Source organism: Hordeum vulgare, chromosome 6H, assembly GCF_904849725.1.
Source record: "Hordeum vulgare subsp. vulgare chromosome 6H, MorexV3_pseudomolecules_assembly, whole genome shotgun sequence".
Classification (NCBI taxonomy): Eukaryota; Viridiplantae; Streptophyta; class Magnoliopsida; order Poales; family Poaceae; genus Hordeum; species Hordeum vulgare.
The window spans coordinates 400492405-400509273 of NC_058523.1; positions in this window are offsets into that span (position 1 = coordinate 400492405).

The window sequence follows — 16869 nt, forward strand, 5'->3', positions numbered from 1 at the left end:
TGCACCCAATGCAGGCAAGAGGGTTGTTAATCCCCTTGTTCTTGTTATTTGCAAGCAAGTGAGTTGTGTAGATAATTGTTGAGAATAGTAACTAAAATAAAAGATAAAAAAGGCAGCAAGGAGAATATAATTTTTTTGAATATATAAGTGAATAGACCCCGAGGCCATAGTGTTCTCTAGTGGCATCTCTCATGAAAGCAACATATGTTGGGTAAAAAATTACTGTTGGGAAATTTATAGAAAAGTGAATAGTTATGCGATTTTCATGGCAATGACCATGTGTATATACGCATCACGTCCATATGCAAATAGGCCGACTCCTGCCTGCACATACTACCATGACTTCACTTCAAGAGCGCTTCTATGCTTGCCTCTCCACATATTAAGTTCATGACAAACAAAGTAATGCTTGGAGAATGATGACATGATGTAGACAATGTAAACTCAACCAATATGAATAAACCCCATTGACTTATCCTTAGTGGAAACAACACAAAGACACAACTTGTCCCCTTCTATCACTAGGATATAGAAACTTGTCAGGTTGAACCCACTACAACAGACATCTACCACTTAAGAAAGATCAAACTACTTGGCCAAAGCAATTCAATAGATCAGATAGATTTACGAAGCTATGATGATCATGCCAATAAGACTAGTTATAATTCACAGAAGACTCAAATAATTTTCATGAATAATCTGAACATAAACCCACAATTCATCAGATCCTAACAAACACACCATACAGAAGAATTACATCAGATGGATCAAAAAAACGTTGTGATGATCATTATATTGAAGATCAAGAGAGAGAGAGAGAGATACTAAGTACTTAATCGTAGCTCTCATTTGAACTACTCACACGTCATCATGAGGGCACCGAGGTTGATGAAGAGGCCCTCCGTGATCGATTCCCCCTACGGCAGAGTGCCAGAACGGGGATCCAGATGGGATCGCTGTGGAACAGTGCGACAATGTCAAAATTGTTTCATGGATGCCTCTAGGGATTTTGGAATATTAGAGAATTTATAGGGCAGGGAACGGGGAAAGAGGGACCACAAGGACTCGACAGGGCGTCACGACGCGCCGCCCCCAGGGTGCGCCCTGTTGCCTTATGGTCTCCTCGTGCAGCTCGAGGTTTCCTCCCGAAGCTTCCAGCTCTTCTTTTGGTACAGAAAAATCACCAAAATGTTTCATGGAAATTGGACTTCATTTGGTACTAAAAACGTGAAAAACACAAACACGCAGAAAACAACAACTGTCACTGGGCATTGGGCTAATAGGTTAGTGCTAAAAAAGTAGAAATGGGTGCATTATAACCCAAAAAGTATCTAAAGATGATAATATAATAACATAAAACAATAAAAATTATAGATAGGTTGGAGACGTATGAGAGCTCTATGCACAGGAGCGGTGGCGCTTAGGGGAGGTGTGGAGCCATCTTTGGGAGGCGACGAAGCCCGACCGCCAGCGGGGCGAGGAGGCCCAAGCGCAGCACAAGCAGTTCGCCAAAGATGCACAGGCATTCCCTCACGAAGGCCCTCAAGGAGGCTACAAGGAAGCACGTGGTCGCCTTCATCGGGTAGTATTCCTTTGAGGCTTAGGTCAGCGGCAGCGGTAGCGAGCCCCCTCACAGAGATGTCGAGAATGACGATAGTGGCGGCTTGTGCGCCTAGACTCTCCTTGGCTCATTGTTGTAATGGAGTATATGTGTCCCCATGGGTATGTGAAAACACTTGCACGACACTTTTGGCTTAAGCACTTGATGTTTTATGCGTTTTTGTCTCCCACCCGAGGCCTTTCTTTCCCTTTTATGTTGCCTTAATGCCCTATCATTCGCTTGTAAGGTGACATACATGGGAGAAGGCCTGCGAGCGAGAGCTCATTCGCTTGGATTTTGCAGCGCTGCTAGGACTGACCCAAGCACACGCAACGTGCCCAACCTTGATCGCATGACAAGCACAGGGAAGATCACGAGCATGCGCCCCTCCTGAGCCATACTGAGACGATGCCGTGTTCGACGCCGGCCTGCTTGAGAATGGGACTACGGAGGGCCCTTAGGTAAGTAGGCTGCTGATACGTCTCCAACATATCTACTTTTCCGAACTATTTTGCCCTTGTTTTGGACTCTAACTTTCATGATTTGAATGGAACTAACTCGGACTAACGCTGTTTTCAGCAGAATTTCCATGGTGTTGTTTTTGTGCAAAAATAAAAGTTCTCGGAATGTCCTGGAAATTTACGGAGATTTTTTCTGGAATAACAGAAAAATACCTACGCAAAGATCCACCGGAGGGGGCGTGCCAGTGGGCCACAAGCCCACAGGACGCGGCCACCCCCCCTAGGTCGGGTCGTGAGGGCTTGTAGGGCCCACGTGGCACCACCGCCCCCAAACTCAGCTCTATATCTTTTGTCTCGTCCAGAAAAAAAATCAGGGAGAAGGTTTCATCGCGTTTTACGATACGGAGGCGCCGCCACCTCCTGTTCTTCATCTGGAGGGCATATCTAGAGTCCATTCTGGGCTCTGGAGAGGCGAAATCGTCGCCATCATCATCAACAACCTTCCTCCATCGACAATTCCATGATGCTCTTCACCGTTCGTGAGTAATCTCATCATAGGCTTGCTGGACGGTGATGAGTTGGATGAGATCTATCATGTAATCGAGTTAGTTTTGACGGGGATTGATCCCTAGTATCCACTATGTTCTAGATTGATGTTGCTACCACTTGGCTATGCTTAATGCTTGTCACTAGGGCCCGAGTGCCATGATTTCAGATCTGAACCTATTATGTTGTCGCCAATATATGTGTGTTTTAGATCTTATCTTGCAAGTTGTAGTCACCTACTATGTGTTATGACCCGGCAACCCTCGAGTGACAATAGCCGGAACCACTCCTGGAGATGACCATAGTATGAGGAGTTCATGTATTCACCACGTGTTAATGCGTTGGTCCGGTTCTTTATTAAAAGGAGAACCTTAATATCCCGTAGTTTACATTAGGACCCCGCTGCCACGGGAGGGATGGACAATAGATGTCATGCAAGTTCTTTTCCCTAAGAACGTATGACTACATACGAAACACATGCCTACATTAGATTGACGAACGGGAAGTAGTTACATATCTCTCCGTGTTATAGCTGTTACATGATGAATCACATCCGTCATACTCATCCATCACCGATCCACTGCCTATGAGTCTTTTACTACTGGTCCTTGCTATGTTACTTCGTCTAGGCTTGTCCCTTGCTACAAAAGAGATTGGGCCACTTTGCCACTTTGCTGCTGCTGCTGTCACTTTGCTCTGCTACTGTTGCTACTGCTGTTACTCTGCTGCTACTGTTGTTCCTTGCTACTCTACAGTTACTTGTTGCAAGACTCTTTTTCTGGCATCGTTGTCGGGGAAGAATAATTCCCCGCCCACGTGCAACTTACTGGCGCCATTGAGATGACAGTTAGGAATAGTCTACCGTCATCAGATCTGTTTCTGGCACCGTTGCTATCATACTACTTTGCTACTTATACTTTGCTTGCAGACACTAATCTTTCAGGTGTGGTTGAATATGACAAACTCAGCTGCTAATACTTGAGAATATTCTTTCGCTTCCCCTTTGGCGAATCAACAAATTTGGGTTGAATACTCTTCCCTCGAAAACTGTTGTGATCCCCTATACTTGAGGGTTATCAAGACCTTTTTCTGGCGCCGCTGCCGGGGCGGCACAACTATATTCTCCGAGTCACTTGTGATTCATGTCTGCTAGTCACTATGAGGAATCCAAAAGATCCAAGAACTAAAATCTTGCCTTCCACTACGAGGATAGGTAAGGAACTGCCATCTAGCTCTGCACTTGATTCACCTTCAGTTTTGAGTAAGTTTGCAACATCGCCTCCTGCTAGAAATCTTGATATGTCGCCTGTACTTGATGATGCTACTTCTGCTGCCCATGATGCTATGCTTGATACTATGCCTGATGATGCTATGCCTGATACTGCTTTGCCACTAGGTGCATTCCTTGATGCACAACTTGCTAGAGTTGCTGCTAGACGTGATGATACTTCTGAAACTGCTGATACTATTGAAGTAGAACCTCCTACTATGCTTGAATTGCCTGTTATGCCTGAGCGCTATCTTATGGAAGGAGAGATAGCTGAGGACTTTCTTGCGTGTAAGGATAGCTATGATGTTGAGAAATTACTGCGCAAGTGGAAAGAAAAATCTCTGAATGCTAGGATGAAATACGACCCGAAGTTTGCTACTTCGCCTATCTTTGTGACCGATAAGGATTATGAATTCTCTGTCGACCCTGAGTTAATCACTCTGGTCGAATCAGATCCTTTTCATGGTTATGAGTCTGAAACGGTAGTATCCCATCTTACCAAACTGCACGATTTAGCCTCCCTATTCACTAGTGAGGAAAAGATCCGCCACTACTATATCCTCAAGCTATTTTCTTTCTCGCTAAAGGATGATGCTAAGACTTGGTTCACTTCTCTTGCTCCTGGATGTGTGCGTAGCCCCCTGGATATGGTCTACTACTTCTCTAAAAAATATTTCCCTGCCCATAAGAAGCAAGCTGCCTTGCAGGAAATATACAACTTTGCTCAAGCTAAGGAAGAGAGTCTCCCACAAGCTTGGGGGAGGCTCATCCAGCTACTGAATGCTTTGCCTGATCACCCTCTTGAGAAGAATGAAATACTTGATATCTTCTATAATGGACTTACCGGTGCTTCCAAAGACCACCTAGATAGTTGTGCTGGTTGTGTTTTTAGGGAACGAACTGTAGAACAAGCTGAGATTCTACTGAATAACATCTTGTGCAATGAGAATGCTTGGACTATTCCCGAACCACCTCCTAAGCCAACTCCAAAGAAAAGAGGTATTCTATTCATCAGTCCTGAAGATATGCAAGAAGCCAAGAAATCTATGCGAGAGAAAGGCATTAAATCTGAAGATGTCAAAAATCTACCACCTATTGAAGAGATCCATCGTCTCGATAACCTGATACACGTAGTAGAAGTAAATTCTCTGTGTAGGTTCGATGAGAGTGATATTACTTTTGGTAAACCTTCTAGCTTATGCATGGATGAATTTGATAACTTTGTTGCCAAACAACAGAGTTTCAATGCTTATGTTAGCAGACAATTGGAACAAAATGCTCATATGCTTAGTCATTTAAGTGCATGTGTGGACAGAAATGTCAATGATCTTAAGCTTCTCAGTAAACATGCCTCTATGGTTACTACTCAAGTAGAACAAGTACTTAAATCTCAAAATGATTTGCTCAATGAGTTGAATGAAAATTCTATCAGAGTCATTACTAGAGGCGGTAGAATGAACCAGGAACCTTTGTATCCTAAGGGTCATCCAAAGAGAATTGAACAAGACTCTCAAGGAGTTAGCACTGATGCACCTAGTCATCCTAGAAAGAAGAAGAAAGATGATAGGAACCTGCATGCTAGTAACCCAGATGCTGCTACCCCTGAGAGTCCAAACGATGCGTCTGTCTCTAATGCTGAAACACAATCTGGTGATGAACATGAGCCTAATGATGATATCAATAGTGATGTTCATGTTGATGCTCAACCTAGCAATGATAAGGATGTGGAGATTGAACCTGCTGATCTTGATAACCCACAGCCTAAGAATAGAAGATATGATAAAAATGACATCACTACTAGGAAGCATGGTAAAGAAAGGGAACCATGGGTTCAGAAACCCATGCCCTTTCCTCCCAAACCATCCAAGAAAAAGGATGATGAGGATTTTGAGCGATTCATTGAAATGATCAGACCTGTCTTTCTGCAAATGCGTTTGACAGATATGCTCAAAATGTCTCCGCATGCTAAGTACATGAAAGATATTGTGACTAATAAGAGGAGGATACCTCAGGTTGAGATTTCCACCATGCTTGCTAATTATACCTTCAAGGGTGGAACTCCTAAGAAACTAGGTGATCCCGGTGTGTCCACTATACCTTGCTCCATTAAAGGAAACTACGTTAGAACTACTTTATGCGACCTTGGAGCCGGTGTTAGTGTTATGCCTCTCTCTCTTTATCGTAGACTTGAACTGGATAAGTTGACACCCACTGAAATCTCTCTCCAAATGGCCGACAAATCAACTGCTTTCCCTATCGGCATTTGCGAGGATGTGCCTGTTGTGGTTGCCAACGTCACTATCTTAACAGACTTTGTTATCTTGGGTATTCCCGAGGACGATGCCATGGCGGTCATCCTCGGAAGACCCTTTTTAAACACTGCAGGGGATGTTATAGATTGCAAAAAAGGCAATGTCACTTTCCATGTCAATGGTAATGAGCATACGGTGCACTTTTTGAAGAAACAATATCGAGTACATTGCATCAATGCTATCTAAAAAACTTCATCGATTCTTATTGGGAGCCTTGAATGCCCTATTCCTCGTGTCAAGATGAAGTATGATTTGCTTGTTGGGGAGATACACATCCCCATTGAGGTGACCTAGTGACTATTCAAACATTCTCCGTTCTCTTTTTACGATTCGAAATAGTTTGTCAAAGAGACTTGATCAACCTCACTAACGGATTTCTTTCGATGACCATGAGATGGATGAATCGAGGAGTCACAAACCTCTGTTCCAAGTTTTCACCTTCGGTTGCTTAGAAGAAAAATGATAGATTTAGTTTAGTTTTCCCTGTTTTCTGTTTTAGCGTCCGGTAGAAAAGTACCCCGAAAATAAAAGTTCTCCGAATGTCTTGAAAATTCAAGTATGATTTTTTCTGGAATTTTTGAAAAATTCTGAGACAATGAGCTTGTCTGGGGGGCACACCAGTGGGCCACAAGCCCTTGGGGCGCGGACACCCCCCTGGCCGGGCCACCCAGGCTTGTGGGGCCCACAGGCACCCCCTCCACTCATTATTTCTCTCATCTGGTTCTCCTACCTCCAGAAAAAATCGTTTCGCAGCTCAAACCCGTGTTCTTGCTCCTCTTGTTGGGATTTTTAATCTCTTTGCTCAAATCACCGTTCTCCAAACTGTTTTGGGGAAATTACTCCTTGGTAAGTGACACCTCCATTGGTCCAATTAGTTTTTGCTCTAGTGCCTTATACTCCGCATATTTTTGCTGCCTTGGTGACCATGTTCTTGAGCTTTGCATGCTGATTTTAGCTGGTCCCAAGTAGTTTTGATGCGTAATATGGCCTCTAGGCACTTGTGGGAGTAGTTGCTACGAGTTTAGTTGAGCCTTGTTCACCTTTCCTTAGAATCACTGAAAATTTCACAAATGGAAGATGTTCAGGAGAAACTTTCATGGTAGTTCCTCAAGCAAGAGAGGTCCCCGTCTTGCGATTCGGGAGCCTGATCCTTACCAACCAAGGGATGCGCAGGGTACAACCATGTGAATGGCCTTCCGATGAATTTATGATCGAGGCAGGTTTCAATGATGAGTTTGATGCACTTGTTCACAACGTCGGGCTCGAAGAATTCATATCTGATAAATGTGAACATTATGTTGCTCTCACTGCCTCTTTTGTTCGTAGATTCAAATTTTCAGCTGGCCGTGAGACATCGATACTGTTTGATCTCTATGATAAATCGTATACCATGAACTTAGAGGATTTCAATAGAATTTGCAAAATACCTATTTGGGGTAGCCTCAATGATCCTCCTAAATCTTCGGTTAGATATTTTTTCTCAGGTATTACTGTTGGAGAAACTAGAGACATTACGCAAGCTACCATGGGGAGTATTCATTTTCCTGCCTTGCATTACTTTGCCCTCTTCATAGGCAGATGCATTAATGGCAAGATTGAGCATTGTCACCTCTACGTACCCGACCTTAGTATCCTTAAGAGCGTAGTGACGGGTGACAAAAGCTTCAACATGGGAGCTATTATAGCAAGGAGGCTGAATAAGAATGCTATTGAAGGGGATTTCTTTGGTGGGATATATGCCACTCGCATAGCAAATTTTCTTGGAGTACCCATCCGTGAAGGAGATCGCCCGCTCCATACAGCTTTCCTTGACCGCGTCGCTTTGACACGCTACCAGTTCCTTGAGAGGGATGACAAATCCCTCCTATACCGTTTGGTATTTAACCGGCATTGTGTTTTCCATATTACCATTTATGCTCCTGCCTTATTTGACTTTCAGGTAAAACGGAGATATTACATAACCAGAGGAGAGGTAGAGGAGTATGAGAGGGAGGCAAAAGCTGCTCGTCTCCGTGAGGCAGCTATTCAGGCAGTGGCTGCAGCGCTCCCGTATAAACCCCATTATGATTTTGGGTTTCGCCAGGTCCATCCTTGGGAGTAGACCAACTTAGGCCAAAAGCCTAAGCTTGGGGGAGTACGTGTTCTCACTGACTTTACATTCTTGCTTATGCTTTCACTTTGTTAGCCCGTGTTCACACTTTGCCACTGTATCATCCATGCTAGTTTATTTCTTTTTCTCGTTTTCTTTTCGTGTGTTTGTCTAGTTTGAGACAACCTAAAAAGATTTTCTTTTTCTTCTTTTGATTGTTGGGAGATTTCCCGTGTAAATAGTTTTGTTTTTCTTTGGGTCAAGGTAGAAGATATTGGTTACAATGTTTAGTGGCTCTTGCATGCATACCTATTTAGCTTTCAAAGAGCCATATTACTTTGTCTTCTCCTTTGTGTTTTCTTGCAGATTCCAGCTTTAGTCCAATGCACGAGCACGCTTATTATTGTTAACATCGTTCGGTCGTGCAAGTGAAAGGCAATAATGACGTTATATGATGAAGTGACTGAGCCTGGAAAAGATGGTATGAACTTGATCTATTTTGTTTTTGTAAATATGACTAACTCATCGTGCCTGATTCAGCTTTGTTGTGAGAGAAACATGTTTTCAATGACAACTCAGAGATCATAGTTGCGTATGCCATGCTTACTTAGCTAGGAGCTTATAATGGTTTGTCTTGGATGCCCACATGAATGTTGAGATGACAGTGTTGTAGTATGATAGGATGGTATCCTCCTTTGAATGATTCAAGTGGCTTGACTTGGTGCATTTTCACGCATGTAGTTCAAACAAAATCAACATAGCCTCTATGATTTTCATGTTCATGGTGATTTTTTTCCTACTCATGCTTGCACTCAATGTTAGTTAATCTCAATGCATTTTGATGATTGTTGTCGCTCTCTAGTTGGTCGCTTCCCAGTCTTTTGCTAGCCTTCACTTGTACTAAGCGAGAATACTGCTTGTGCATCCACTTCCAGAAACCCAAAGTTGTTCCAGATGAGTCCACCATACCTAGCTATGTGTGGTATCTACTTGTCGTTCCAAGTAAATTTGCATGTGCTACTCTCTAAACCTTCAAGAAATAATCTGTTTCGCATGCCCGAACCGCTCATGTGGTGACACGGGGCTATTAGTATCTTCCATGCTAGGAGTGTTATCCTCGATATGTGTTTATTCACTATCATTCACGAGAAAGGGGCCGCTAATTGGAATTCCCAGTTCCATGCTCAATTCGAAAAGATGATTGCAAACAAAACTCCCCCCAGGATTGATGTTGGTATGGACGGTACCCGAGGATTCGGCTAGCCGTGGAGTGTGATTGATTGGTGGTGGCGGAGTCAAAACTTCACTTTTCTGTTGGGGAACCGCCTATAGCATGTGTAGCGTGGAAGATGTTGAGTACTCTTGGCCATTGCGTTGACAATGAGAGCATGCCACCCAAAATTATTATCTCTGCTTTCAAAGCTTGAGCTCTGGCACCTCTGCAAATCAATGCTTCCCTCTGCAAAGGGCCTGTCTATTTATGTTCCTGTTGAGTCATCATCCTCTTACAAAAGCACCAATTAGAGAGCACCTCTGTAATTTTTATGCTTTGCTTTTAATTGTGTTGAGTATGACTGTGACTGGATCTTCATTGCCTTGAATTACAATGTTTAGTCAGCCCTTGGTCTTTGAAGGTGCTCCGCATTTATGTTTTGCGGTCTCAAAAAGAGCTAGCGATATACCATCTATTCGTACTGCTTCATGTTGTCTTGATTGAAGTGTTGACGTTTGAGACTTATTATTATTTGCTCGCTAGTTGATTATGCCATTGATATGAGTTTACCACGAGACCTAGATGTCATTTGCTTATGTGGTTTGCTTGTGATCTTGCTGAAATTCTGGTTATGAGTTAGACATAGTTGCAACCACAAGATCAAACAGAGTTCGTCAAAGTTTTTCTTTTGTCTCTTTCAGTTTGACAACATAATTGCTTGAGGACAAGCAAGGCTTTCAGCTTCGGGGAGTTGATACGTCTCCAACGTATCTACTTTTCCGAACTCTTTTGCCCTTGTTTTGAACTCTAACTTGCATGATTTGAATGGAACTAACCCGGACTAACATTGTTTTTAGCGGAATTGCCATGGTGTTGTTTTTGGGCAAAAATAAAAGTTCTCGGAATGTCCTGAAATTTTACGGATATTTTTTCTGGAATAAAAGAAAAATACCTGCGCAAAGATCCACCGGAGGGGGCGTGTGAGTGGGCCACAAGCCCACAGGCCGCAACCACCCCCCTAGGCCGTGCCGTGAGGGATTGTGGGGCCCACGTGGCACCACCGCCCCCAAACTCAGCTCTGTATCTTCCGTCTCGCCCGGAAAAAAATCAGGGAGAAGGTTTCATCGCGTTTTACCATACGGAGGCGCCGCCACCTCCTGTTCTTCATCTGGAGGGCGGATCTGGAGTCCGTTCTGGGCTCCGGAGAGGGGAAATCATCGCCGTCGTCATCATCAACCTTCCTCCATCGACAATTCCATGATGCTCTTCACCATTCGTGAGTAATCTTATCGTAGGCTTGGTGGACGGTGATGAGTTGGATGAGATCTATCATGTCATCGAGTTAGTTTTGACAGGGATTGATCCCTAGTATCCACTATGTTCTAGATTGATGTTGCTACTACTTGGCTATGCTTAATGCTTGTCACTACGGCCCGAATGCCATGATTTCAGATCTGAACCTATTATGTTGTCGCCAATATATGTGTGTTTTAGATCCTATCTTGCAAGTTGTAGTCACCTACTATGTGTTATGACCCGGCAACCCCGGAGTGACAATAGCCGGAACCACTCCCGGAGATGACCATAGTATGAGGAGTTCATGTATTCACCACGTGTTAATGCGTTGGACCGGTTCTTTATGAAAAGGAGAACCTTAATATCCCGTAGTTTCCATTAGGACCCTGCTGCCACGGGAGGGATGGACAATAGATGGCATGCAAGTTCTTTTCCCTAAGCAGATATGCCTACATACGGAATACATGCCTACATTACATTGACGAACGGGAGCTAGTTACATATCTCTCCGTGTTATAGCTGTTACATGATAAATCACATCCGCATACTCATCCATAACCAATCCACTGCCTACGATTCTTTTACTACTGGTCCTTGCTACGTTACTTCGTCTAGGCTTGTCCCTTGCTACAAAAGGGATTGGGCCACTTTGCCACTTTTGTTGCTGCTGCTGTCACTTTGCTCTGCTACTGTTGCTACTGATGTTACTTTGTTGCTACTGTTGTTCCTTGCTACTCTACTGTTACTTGTTGCAAGACTCTTTTTCTAGCATCGTTGTCGGGGAAGAATAGTTCCCCGCCCATGTGCAACTTACTGGCGCCATTGATACGATAGTTAGGAATATTCTGCCGTCAACAGATCTGTTTCTAGCACCGTTGCTATCATACTACTTTGCTACTGATACTTTTCTTGCAGACACTAATCTTTCAGGTATGGTTGAATCTGACAAACTCAACTGCTAATACTTGAGAATATTCTTTCCCTTCCCCTTTGGCAAATCAACAAATTTGGGTTGAACACTCTACCCTCGAAAACTGTTGCGATCCCCTATACTTGATGGTTATCAGCCGCCAAGGCTTAGTATGGGGCATCCGCCAACGCTGAGCATCGGGCGTCCATGATAGTGGGTAGGAGCATCCGCCAATGATAAACGTGGGGCATCCGCTAGCCGAGCGTGGGGCCTCCACATGCGTGGGTAGGAGTATGCCACCAGCGCTCAGCATGGGACATCCGCCAACTTCGAGGGTGGGGCTTCCATGAGAGTGGGTAGGAGTAGGCCGCGAGTGCTGAGCATGGCATATCCGCCAAAACTGAGCGTGGAGCCTCCACGAGAGTGGGCAGGAGTAGGTCGCTAGCGCTAAGCATGGTGCATCCGCCAACACCGAGCATGGGGCTTCCATGAGAGTGGGTAGGAGTGGGCCGCCAACGCTGAGTATGGGGCATACGCCAACACCGAGCATGTGGCTTCCATGAGAGTAGGTAGTAGTAGGCCGCCAAGTATAGCAGCACACACCCACGAGGGCATCCTCCGTGTCCTGCTCATCGCAACGGATGGCTAGGGTGCCGCTGCATCTGGGTATCTTATTGAGGCCATAGGCGTGGTGGGTCGCATCCATGAACTTGTAGAACTCCGGTAGTCCAAAATGGTGTTGTAGGGCAGGGTGATGCGAGCCACATCAAAGACGATGAACTTCACGCGATACATCTTGCATGTGCCGAAGGTGAAGAGAAGGCGCATGTGCCCGAGAGGGAGAGTGGAGTCACGGGTGACACCCAAAAAGGGCCTGGTGGGCCCCAGGCACTCATATTCACATGGAGCTTCTCGAAAGTCTCCATCTAGAACACATTGAGGCCCATGCTTCCGTTGATGAGTTTCTTGCCAACGGCCCACCGCCGCTGGTGGGAGTGCACATCACGGGGGTAACACACATAGCCCTAGTACACCTGGGGTGGTCGCTGGCGTTGAAGGCGATGGGTGGACATACCACTTGAGGCGGCCGACGGACCCACTCACCGTAGGGCCGCATTCGCCTTGTGTGAGAATAGCATGAGGTGGTGGCTGGATGGAGGGGCCTAGGCCCCTGCTATGATGCAAGCCACCCTATGGGGCTCTTGGGAGCCCCCACTAGTGACAACGCCCCTGGTTGGAGCCCTGCGGTCGCCGCCCAACTGTGAAGGTGCCACGGGGGACACGATGGATGACTCAGAGGCTCCCCCGACGCTATCCCACACAGACGAACCATGGGTTAGCCCCTAGGCACATGTCGCGCGGCACCATTCGGCTGCACCACAGCCTAGAAGAGGAGGAGGAGCGGTGCATCCAGGTTGTGCGACCCACTGCGATGAAGTGGGCAAGGAGTGAGGGGTGCCTCGCCATCACATGCGGTAGAACAAGCTCGGTGACGCGCTTGAACCGGGCATCATGGTGGTCCCTGGCGAGGAAACAATGTAGCAGCTTCCACGCCATGAACAACGCTGTGTGCGAAGCGGGAGGGCTGCAGCTCACGGGCGAGGAGGCGACAATGGAGCAGCCAAGCGTTTGCTTGTCCACCGATGAGTAGATGTAGGATGTCGCATGCTCCTCAACGGGCTTGGTGGCGGCGCGAGCGCGTCGCCTCGAGGCAACGCGGGCGGCGGGAGCCGCATGGACCCGGGAGCAACTCGACGCACAGTGCGCTCTTGGCGAGCAGTGGCGCCGACCATGTCAATGTTGATGTTGAGGTCGAAGGCATGAAGACGGCAAGTCACCCTACCTGGCGCGTCAAATGTCAGAGTTTTGGATCTACGTCCAAGAACTACTCCAAGAACCTGGGTTCGAACATTGGGGGACTTGGCTTGCCTACCTGCAACATGACGACAAACACAACAAGATTGACGGAAAGCTCACTCTATCTTGCTGGAGACTACGGGGATGCACGAGATACCCAGGTTCAGGCCACCATGCGGTGTAATACCCTACTTTTGCGTGTGTTGGATTTCTTTGTAATCGAGAGTTGTGATCAACGTACATGAGGCGTGGGGGTGAGAATGGTTCGATCCCCTTACATGGAAGTGTCTCGTCCCCCCTTGTAGTGCCTTGGTCCTCTTCCCCGAAAACATGAGAGGGAAAGGGTGGTGACATGGCGGCAATTTGAAGGGGCAGGAGCTCAGACTAATCCTGACAAAAGGCGGTCTTCGCCTGTTAAACTGGTATTCGTCACGCGCGGGTGTACTCGGTGATGACCTCCATCCTGGCGCGTTGATCCGTCCTGATCTCCTTGCACCTAAGGGGAAATGCTTTGGGACTTGCTTTTTGGGGGAGGCAGACGCTGCTGCTCCCTTGTCACGAAAATGGTAACTGGCTTCGGCCACACCCCGTCGTCCTTATCCTGACAGCGGGACGTCATCCACATGATGGGCGTGGGGCCCCACGATGGGCGTCGTACCATCACGAGGGGGGCCTCACGAGGTGCCCCTCGTGAGGGGCATCGTGAGGGGCCCTCACGAGGCGACCCCTTGTGAGGGGCCGCACGCGGGGGCTTCACAAGGAGGCCCTCACGAGGGTCGGGCGTCGCGAGGAGGCCTCGTGAGTGCGGCTCGCGAGGCTGTCTGGCGCTTGGCAGCCTCGGCAGGCCTTAACCTGGTGGCGAGGGGCCTTGTGAGATCCACACCTCTCAAGGAAGCTCCCTCCGTAGCGACCTGGATAGGGCCCTACTTCATGGGCCGACCCAAATGTCGTCCTGAGGGCCATTGGCAGACGGTTCCTGGTAGCATGGTTTCCACTGGGTCGAGAAGTGCATCAAAAGATCCTTCTCCAAATCGAGTGCTTTCATGCACGCGATTACCTTCGATGTCGCTGGATCAAACATGTCGTGGATCATCAGGGAGGAGCTCCCAAGATAGATACTAGCTTTATCGCGACACATTGCAGTAGTCTCGGTCTCACACAACACCACCATTAACGTTACTTTTGTTGTGACCTGGCGGTGGCGCGGTTGGCCTTGCATGTGGTCGCCTTTCCTGCCGGGAAGCTCTCTTTAAAGTAAGTAGCGTCTTCTCCTAGAGTAGTTCGAGCTCAAAAATAAAGCGGTTGATGAACATGTGCGTCGCTTGCGGACTGTGGGTGATGCTTTTGTGTGAATTTGCAGGGCACTAACCAGATAGGCGAGAGAGAAGTTGACATCCTTACAAAATCCACATGCGGTAGACTCGTCATTAAAGCAAAGATGCACTACTCCCGTTTGGCTTCATGGACTTGGTGCGAAACCGCTAGGTTGATGCCATGGCCTCACCGCCACACGCATTCTGTGCTATTTACATTTGGCACCACTGCTCGCATCTTGCCCTCCAGTTAATGCGGGAGTGGGGAGCCAACCTCGGCGTGGATACTAGAGTGCGTAAAGAGGCGCTTTTGGTCCATATTAAGGCTCTCAATATCGTGGCTGACTCCTCTTACCTCTCGGGCGAGGATTGACTGAGGTTCTATGCCCTTGAGGCCTCGCTTATGAATATTTTCAAGGGCGAGGAGCTCTTCTCGCAATGTCGCGGGGGACAGAAATGGCTCCTCCAAGGCGATGCCAATAGCGCATACTTCCACACGATTGCCAATGCTCGTCGCTGAAGATCCTATTCCGTGCCTTTGGGAGGGTGACACCTCATGGAGCACCCGAACAAATCCGGTCACACATCTACTCCTTTTATAAGGAGTTAATCTCGGAGACACCCCGTAGTGGGATCTCGCTCGCCGAAAACTTTTGGTCTCCTGCCGACAGAGGATCGAACGCCGAGAACACAGAGTTAACCCTCCCATTCCCAGAAGATGAGGTGGGCATGACTATCGCCTCTATGAAGGCGAGCACGGCCCCTTGCCCGGATGGGTTCCAAGTGGTATTCTTCCAGTCTGGAATGACATTAAGCCGGTGATTATCCCAATGTTACATCAGTTCTATATTGGGACTTTTGACATGGCCCATATCAACATGGCATGATTACCCCGATCCCCAAAATAGTTGGGGCGACGGATATTATGTATTTTAGGCCTATCACGGTGATAAATCTGCTTGAACGCATTTTCTCTAAAATATGCGCGACATGGCTGGCTCCCATAGCCAAGAGGCTTGATCGTCCCCTTCATACTGCGTTCCTCAAGGGCCGACGGATCCATGATGTGATCCCGACCTTTCACGAGATTGCACATGAGGTGCACTTTTGTGGTCATAAGGGCGTGTTCCTCATGTTGGACTTTCAGAGGGCCTATGATCATGTGGACTGGTCCTTCTTTTCGCTGGTGCTACTTCGCCGGGGCTTCGACGACAGGTGGTTCTCTTGGATTATGCAGATGGTCCAATCTAGCAAGACGACCATTAGCATTAACGACGAGGTGGGACCCTATTTCTCCTCCTCGGTTGGAGAGAAGCCATGGGCTCGATCCCCCCTCTGCTTCAACCTTGTCGTTGATGCTCTCGCGAGCATTCTAGATAAAGCTTGGATGGTCAGTCATCTTACTGGAGTGGTTGTACACTTGTACCCTGGAGGAGGGGTCACCCAGCTCCAATATGCGAATGACACCATGATCATGGTGGAGGGGTCCAACCTTGACATTATGAATCTAAAATTTCTCATGCTCTTCTTCAAAGCGATGTGCGGCCTGAAGATCAATTTTGATAAGAGTGAGATTTTCATCCTTGTCTACTCCTGTGAGGACCAATTCTGGATCACTATCAACCTTAATTTCAAGCTTTTGGTGTTCCCCACAACCTATCTGGGATGCCTCTGGCCGAGTCGAAGATCCTGGCATCATGGTTTGACCCCTGGTGGTCCAGGTTGCTTCACATGCTGAGCTGGGGCGAGGCTGATTTACCTCCAAGGGGAGTAAAACGGTCCTCATTACTGCCAACATGGCGAGCCTACTCATGTTTATGATGGGTTTGTATATCTCGTCGGAGAGTTTCCATAGCTCATTCGATAAGGAGCTCACTAGGTTCTTCTGGCACGCCGCCCAAGGTCGACAGAAGTACCACATGGTCAAGTGGGCAGATATCTGCCTTCCCAAGGATCGTGGTGGGTTGGGAATCTCGGCTTCCTGCGTTATGAATACCTCCCT